This window comes from Cynocephalus volans, chromosome 12 (assembly GCF_027409185.1).
Source record: "Cynocephalus volans isolate mCynVol1 chromosome 12, mCynVol1.pri, whole genome shotgun sequence".
Taxonomy (NCBI): Eukaryota; Metazoa; Chordata; class Mammalia; order Dermoptera; family Cynocephalidae; genus Cynocephalus; species Cynocephalus volans.
In genome coordinates, this window is record NC_084471.1 from 107,198,390 (window position 1) to 107,205,170 (window position 6,781).

The window sequence follows — 6,781 nt, forward strand, 5'->3', positions numbered from 1 at the left end:
GGAGTGCAGCGACGCTCCTGCCGTGAGTTCGGATCCTATATAGGAATGGCCGGTGCACTCACTGGCTGAATGCCGGTCACGAAAAAGACCAAAAAAAAAAAAAAACTATTTGAACAGGAAAAGAAGTTGCAAAACACTGTGAAGCTTTTGCAGTTGAGCGAGCACCAGGAAAAAACCATTTTTGATCAATTGGTCATAACCCACAAAATCCTTTGGAAGGCCAGAGAAAACCTGTAGCTTAGGCCCACGGGTGCTCATCCAGGAACATCCAGTCCCAGCAGACCAGGATCCTGAGGAGAACTTTCAGCCAATAAAACTTGTGTTTCTCCACCGAAAAAAAAACCAACAAAAAAAGAGGAATTAGTACCATTTCTCCTCAAACTATTCCAAAAAATTGAAACAGAAGCCACTCTCCCAAACTGATTCTATGAGGCCAGTACAACTCTGATTCCAAAATAAGATAAAGACACAGCAAAAAAAGAAAATTACAGGCCGATATCCTTGATGAACATAGATGCAAAAATCTTCAATAAAATATAGGAAATCAGAATACAGCAACACATCAAAAAAATTATATACCATGATCAAGCGGGATTCATCCCAGGGATGCAAGATTGGTTCAACATACAAAAGTCAATAAATGTAATACATCATATCAAAAAAATCAGGGACAAAAACCATATGATTATCTCAATATGTACAGAAAAAGCATTTGACAAAATTCAACATCACTTCATGATGAAGACTCTTAACAAATTAGGTATGGAAAGAAAGTATCTCAACACAATACAAGCCATCTATGTCAAGCCCATTACCAATATCATCCTGAATGGGGAAAACCTGAAGGCTTTTCCCTTAAGAATAGGAACAAGACAAGGATGCCCACTCTCACCACTTCTATTTAACAAAGTACTGGAGGTACTAGCCAGAGCAATCAGGCAAGAGAAAGAAATAAAGGACATCCAGACTGGAAAAGGTGAAGTCAAACTGTCCCTATTTGTGGATTACATGATGCTATACATAGAAAAACCTAAAGAGTCTATCAAAAACTCATAGAGCTGGTTGCTAATTTCAGTAAAGTTGTAGGATACAAAATATACACCCCAAATCAGTTGCATTTATATTCTCCAATAATGAGGTAACAGAAAGAGAAATCAAGAAAGTAAGCCCATTTACTACAGTTAAAAATAATAATAAAATACCTAGGAATCAATTTAACTAAAGAGGTGAAAGATTTCTACAATGAGAACTACAAACCACTACTGAAAGGAATTAAAGAAGACACAAAAAGATAAAAAGATATTCCATGCTCTTGGATTGGGAGAATTAACATTGTGAAAACGTCCATACTACCTGAAGGTGTCTACAGATTCAATGCAGTCTCCATCAAAATACCAATGACATTCTTCACAGAAATGGAAAAAACAATATTCATATGGAACAAGAAAAGACGCCAAATAGCCAAAGCAATCCTGAGCAAAAAAAAAAAATCAAGCCAGAGGCATAACACTACCTGACTTCAAATTATTCTACAAAGCTATACTAACCAAAACAGCATGGTACTAGCATAAAAATAGACACTTGGACTTGTGGAGCAGAATAGAGAACCCAGAAGTCACCCCTCAGGCTTAATAGCCATCTGATACTTGACAAAGGCAACAAAAACATACATTGGGTAAAGACTGCCTCTTCAATAAATTGTGCTGGGAAAACTGGATATCCATATGCGGAAGAATGAAACTAGATCTGCACCTCTCACCATATACCAAATCAACTCAAAATGGATTAAATGCTTAAGTATTAGACCTGAAACTGTAAAAGTACTAAGGGAAAATATAGGGGAAACACTTCAGGAACTAGGTCTTAGCAGAGACTTTATGAACAAGAGCCCAAAGCACAAGCAACAACAACAACAACAAAAACCAAATGGGACTATATAAAACTAAAAAGCTTCTGCACAGAAAAGAAAACAATCAACAGAGTGAAATGACAACCTACAGAGTGGGAGAAAATTTTTGCAAACTATACATCTAACATGGGATTAATATCCAGAATATATAGGAACTCAAGCAATTACACAGCAACAAAACAAATAACCCAATTAAAAAATGGGCAAAGGAGCTAAATACACTTTTTCTTAGGAAAGCATACCAATGGCCAACAGGTACATGAAAAAATGCTCAATATCACTAGTCCTCAGGGAAATGCAAATTAAAACCACATTCAGATATTACCTCACCCCATTTAGACTGGCTATAGTTATAAAGATGGAGAATAATAAATGATGATGAGGATGTGGAGAGAAGGAATGCTCCTGCAGTGTTGGTGGGACTGTAAATTAGTACAACCACTATGGAAAACAGTATGGAGTTTTCTCAAACAACTACAGGTAGATCTACCATATGATCCAGCAATATCACTTCTGGGTATGTACCCAAAGGAATGGAAATCATCATGTCGAAGTAATAGCTGCACTCCCATGTTCATCGCAGCTCTGTTCACAATAGTCAAGACATGGAACCAACCTAAATGTACATCAATGGACAATTGGATAAGGAAATGTGGTATATATACACAATGAAATACTACTCTGCCATAAAAAAGAATGAAATTCTGCCATTCACAACAACATGAATGAGCTTGGAGAAACTTCTGTTGTTTGAAATAAGCGACGCACAGAGGGGGAAATTCCGCATGTGCTAAATCATAAGTGGGAGCTAATTGAGAAAGAGGGAAGGAGAGACCACAGTGGTGTGTTGGACTTGCAGAGGGAGAGAGCAGGGATTGCAAACTGGGGAGGGGAAAAGGGGAGGGAGAGGGAGGCTGGGGATTAATTGGGTGGAGGACTCAGAGTATAATCACTATTTGTGGTAATAGACATGCTGCCAGTTTTGATCTGGCCATCACATCTTGGGTACAAGTGTCTGACAGTCAGCTTTGTACCACATGAATATTTATAACCAATAATAAATAAATAAATAAATAAATAAATATTTTAAAAAAGAAAATAACTGGAGTATGACCTGTTTGAGAGAAAGAGGTGGGAGGTGCACAGAAAGACAGTGCATCAAATGGGAAGCGTATGAGAGTCAAATAAAGGAGGGCCTGGGAGGAGGACAAGGAAATCCTAGAGAAAGGAAAGTTACAGAGCAGTCGTGGTTGTTAAATCAGCATGTGTGAAGTTCACTGACAGGAGTCAAGGAAGAGATACACAGATGGACACACAGACGCATGCGTGCACCAACCCACACACGTGCATCACACACACATATACAGAGGTGTTTAGACCAGGCGAGACCCTACTAGGAAGACCAACCGTGTGCTCAGGGTACCACCAAATTATGGTGTTCAAATGCAATTGGAGGAAACTTCTGTTATTTAAATAAAAACAAACCATTGAAAGAGTAACTGTTGAGAAATAGTCTAGAATCTTGTTGGACTTCCTTACTTGTCTTTGAATGTTTAATATATTTCTGTTTTGAATTCCATACATGGAAGATCACAAGTTTTTCAGAGCTTTGAACACCTTGAAAGTTTTAATCTGTCCCTAATTCCCACACAGCTCTAGTTATCGCCCCTGTCCTGTCCCCCATGTCTGTGTAAGGATCAGCAACATCCAAAACAGTTCAAACAAATATTATTCCACAGCATGGTCTTAAGAGCCAATATGGACAGAAAATGAGTAGTCCTTCCACCCAGAGCCTTAGCTTTATGCGTCACATGAGCCTTCCCGAACACACTCAAGTCCCTACTGTCCTTGCTGTAGTTCAGAGCTCTGTGCTCTCACTTCCTCGCGCTGCTTAGAAAAAGGTCATAGCCCTCACAGTGACTACATTTCCTCATTCCTCCTAAACTTACTTCCTCTTCATACTTACTTTCTCCTTCCCTGGCTAGCTGTAGAGTCGGTAGCCAGGGACGGAGGCCTGGGGAAGGAAGAAGACTATGGCAGGAGGTAAAAAAATTCAACCACAAATTCTCTGAAATAATAGACTCAGCATTTCCTCCCACGCACAGTTTTGCTGATTCTCCAAGGCCTTGCCTGGTAGTTCTGCTGATGCACATTTTCGTCTCTCCCCCCTTGTTTTCCTCCCTGTTCTGCTTTCCCATGTCTTTCTCAATTAGTCATTTATGTTTCTTCTCTCAGAAACACTTTCGGGCGTTCTGTGGGGGTGCACGTTTTCTAAAACGCTGCATATCTGGAATGTTCCACCGTTCTCGCACTATCCCAGTGAGTTTGTTGAGAACAACGACTGGGTCGTAAACATGTTCTTTGGACAATCTGTTACTCTGTGTTTGTTGTCACTCGTTGCATAAAATAAGTCTGAGGCTAGTGTAACTTTGTTCCTTTAGAGTATAGGTTACCTATTTTAAAAATTTATGTTTCTTTCCCTCAGAATTTTTTCCCTTGTACTTAAAAGATGCCAAATAGTATATGCGAATCTCTTTCCATTATTTATTTCCCCAAATACAATGATCCTTTTAAATCCACATATTTATCTTTCTCCATTTAGAAAACTCTGTTATTCCGATTATGTTTTTAATTATTTGTTTTACCTTATTTATATTTACTTATCTATCTTATTTTATCTGTTTTACTTGGATTTGTGCTTAGGGAAGAGTTCGCTTCCCGGACGGCGTTATTAATCTCTGACCCAGAGATCGCTTCTATCCTTCTCCTCAATTTCAGAGGCTCTCAGATTTACCTTCCTTTTATAAATTTATTTTTCTTTACTCAATTATCTTTTTTACTTCCTATAATACATGTTTTGATTATGCTGCCACATTCTAAATGTTCTACAAGCCTTTCTAACGTCACCACACGCCGGGCCGACTCTTCCTGCTGTACTGTCTCGCTCTCTTCCCACGCTTGCTTGCTCGTGTTTCATAAAGACCACGACTACTAAGTTCTAATGGTGACAGGCATGTCAATACTTTATCTGCCTTCTCTCCTCGGTAGTTGCTGTATTTCATGTTGGCATTCCTTGTCTTATCCACTGATGCTTCACAAGTACAATACAGATTTTTGTTTTTGTTCATTCAATAGGTAAAATACATGCCATCTCTCTCTCTCTCTCTCTATTTCTCTATCTATCTATCATCTATCTATCTATCTATCTATCTATCTATCTATCTTATCTATCTATCATCTATCTATCTATCTATCTATCTATCTATCTATCTATCTATCTATCTATCTATCTATCTATCATCTATCTATCTATTATCTATCTATCTATCTATCTATCTATCTATCTATCTATCTATCTATCTATCTATCTATCTATCTATCTATCATCTGTCTGTCTGTCTGTCTGTCTGTCTGTCTATGTGCATGTTTTGCTCACAGACTTCCTCGTATCCACAGCTGGAGGGGAGCTTGGTGGGCATTGCTTCCCCTGCGGTCCCATTTTCTAGAGGACAACCCAGTACGTTAGCACAGCAGGGTTTGGGCACAATGCCATCCGATGCTTACTGTCTGTTTTTTTTTTTTGACAATGTACAACTTATGGGATACTTTGAAGATTATAACTCATTCCCATCGTCCACAGACGTGTTCACATTCCCCATTAGCTGTTTTTGGTGTGATATCCTTCAAAAAGATTTCACACTAGTTGCTTCAAAACTGGAGACAAATGGTGGCTTCCCATTTTTCTCAGATAAATATAGGTGCAGACCTTCTACTTCCAGAGGCAGGGGTAGAGAGTAGAAAAAGAGTAAGGCATTAATGAGACAATTATAAACATAATTGTAAAATAAAAAATTGTTACTTGTGTCAGGCATGACCCCACTTGCCCAATAGCAGAACAAATAATTAGACAGAGACCAGATCACAAAATTTTAGTTAATTTAATTTTCCTCATGATGGCAACTAACATGGAAATTCTGTCCCAATTCTTAGTTCATTTCACTTCCCATCACCAGGACAAATAACAGAAACACTATTCAGAAAAAAGGGAGAAAGCTGATTATGTCACCTTTACACAAACTAAGATTTTTGCTCCTAGACATATTATTTCATTCTAGGGGGCTCTTGATAACTTGTGTAACAGAAAATGTACTTACAAGCACTGGATAGATCTGGCAGTCTTAATATGTCTTTTTATTGTATATATTTAAGGCATACAACATGTTGTTTTGATACACATATACACAGTGAAATGATTACTACGGTCAAGCAAATTAATATATTCATCATCTCACATTTCACCTATTTTTTTGTGGTAAAAGTACCTAAAAGCTACTCTGTCAGCAATATTTTAGTATACCATACAATATTATTAAATAGAGTCTTTATGCTGTACATCAGACCTCTAGGTTTACATGTCCTACGTGACTAAAACTATGTAACCTTTGAACTCCATCTCCCCACTTCCCCCCACCACTACCCTGCCCCTGGCAACCACCTTTCTACTCTCTGTTTTCTATGTATTTGAGTTTTGTTTTGTTTTGTTTTTAAGATTCCAAATATAAGGGAGATCATGCCTTTTTTTTTTTTTTTTTTTTTCCTTTTTGTGTCTGGCATATTTCACCTAGCATGATGTCCTCTAGGTTTATCTATATTGTTGCAAATGGTACAAGCTCCTTCTTTTTTAATGCTGAATAATATACCATAGATACATACATACATATATAAATATATACACACAAATACATGTATATGAGTGTACTTGTATATCACAATTTCTATATCAATTCATTCATTATCAGACAAAGTTTCTTTCCATATTGTGGCTATCGTGAATAACGTTACAATGAATGTGGGGGCACAGATATCTTTAAG

At 37.8% G+C, this 6,781-nt stretch overlaps 1 pseudogene; it reads left to right on the top strand.

The window, feature by feature from the left end:
- LOC134391858 (CDK5 regulatory subunit-associated protein 2-like) overlaps positions 1-294 on the top strand; it is a 69,745-nt pseudogene extending 69,451 nt beyond the window's left edge.
- The last annotated feature ends 6,487 nt before the right edge of the window (positions 295-6,781 follow it).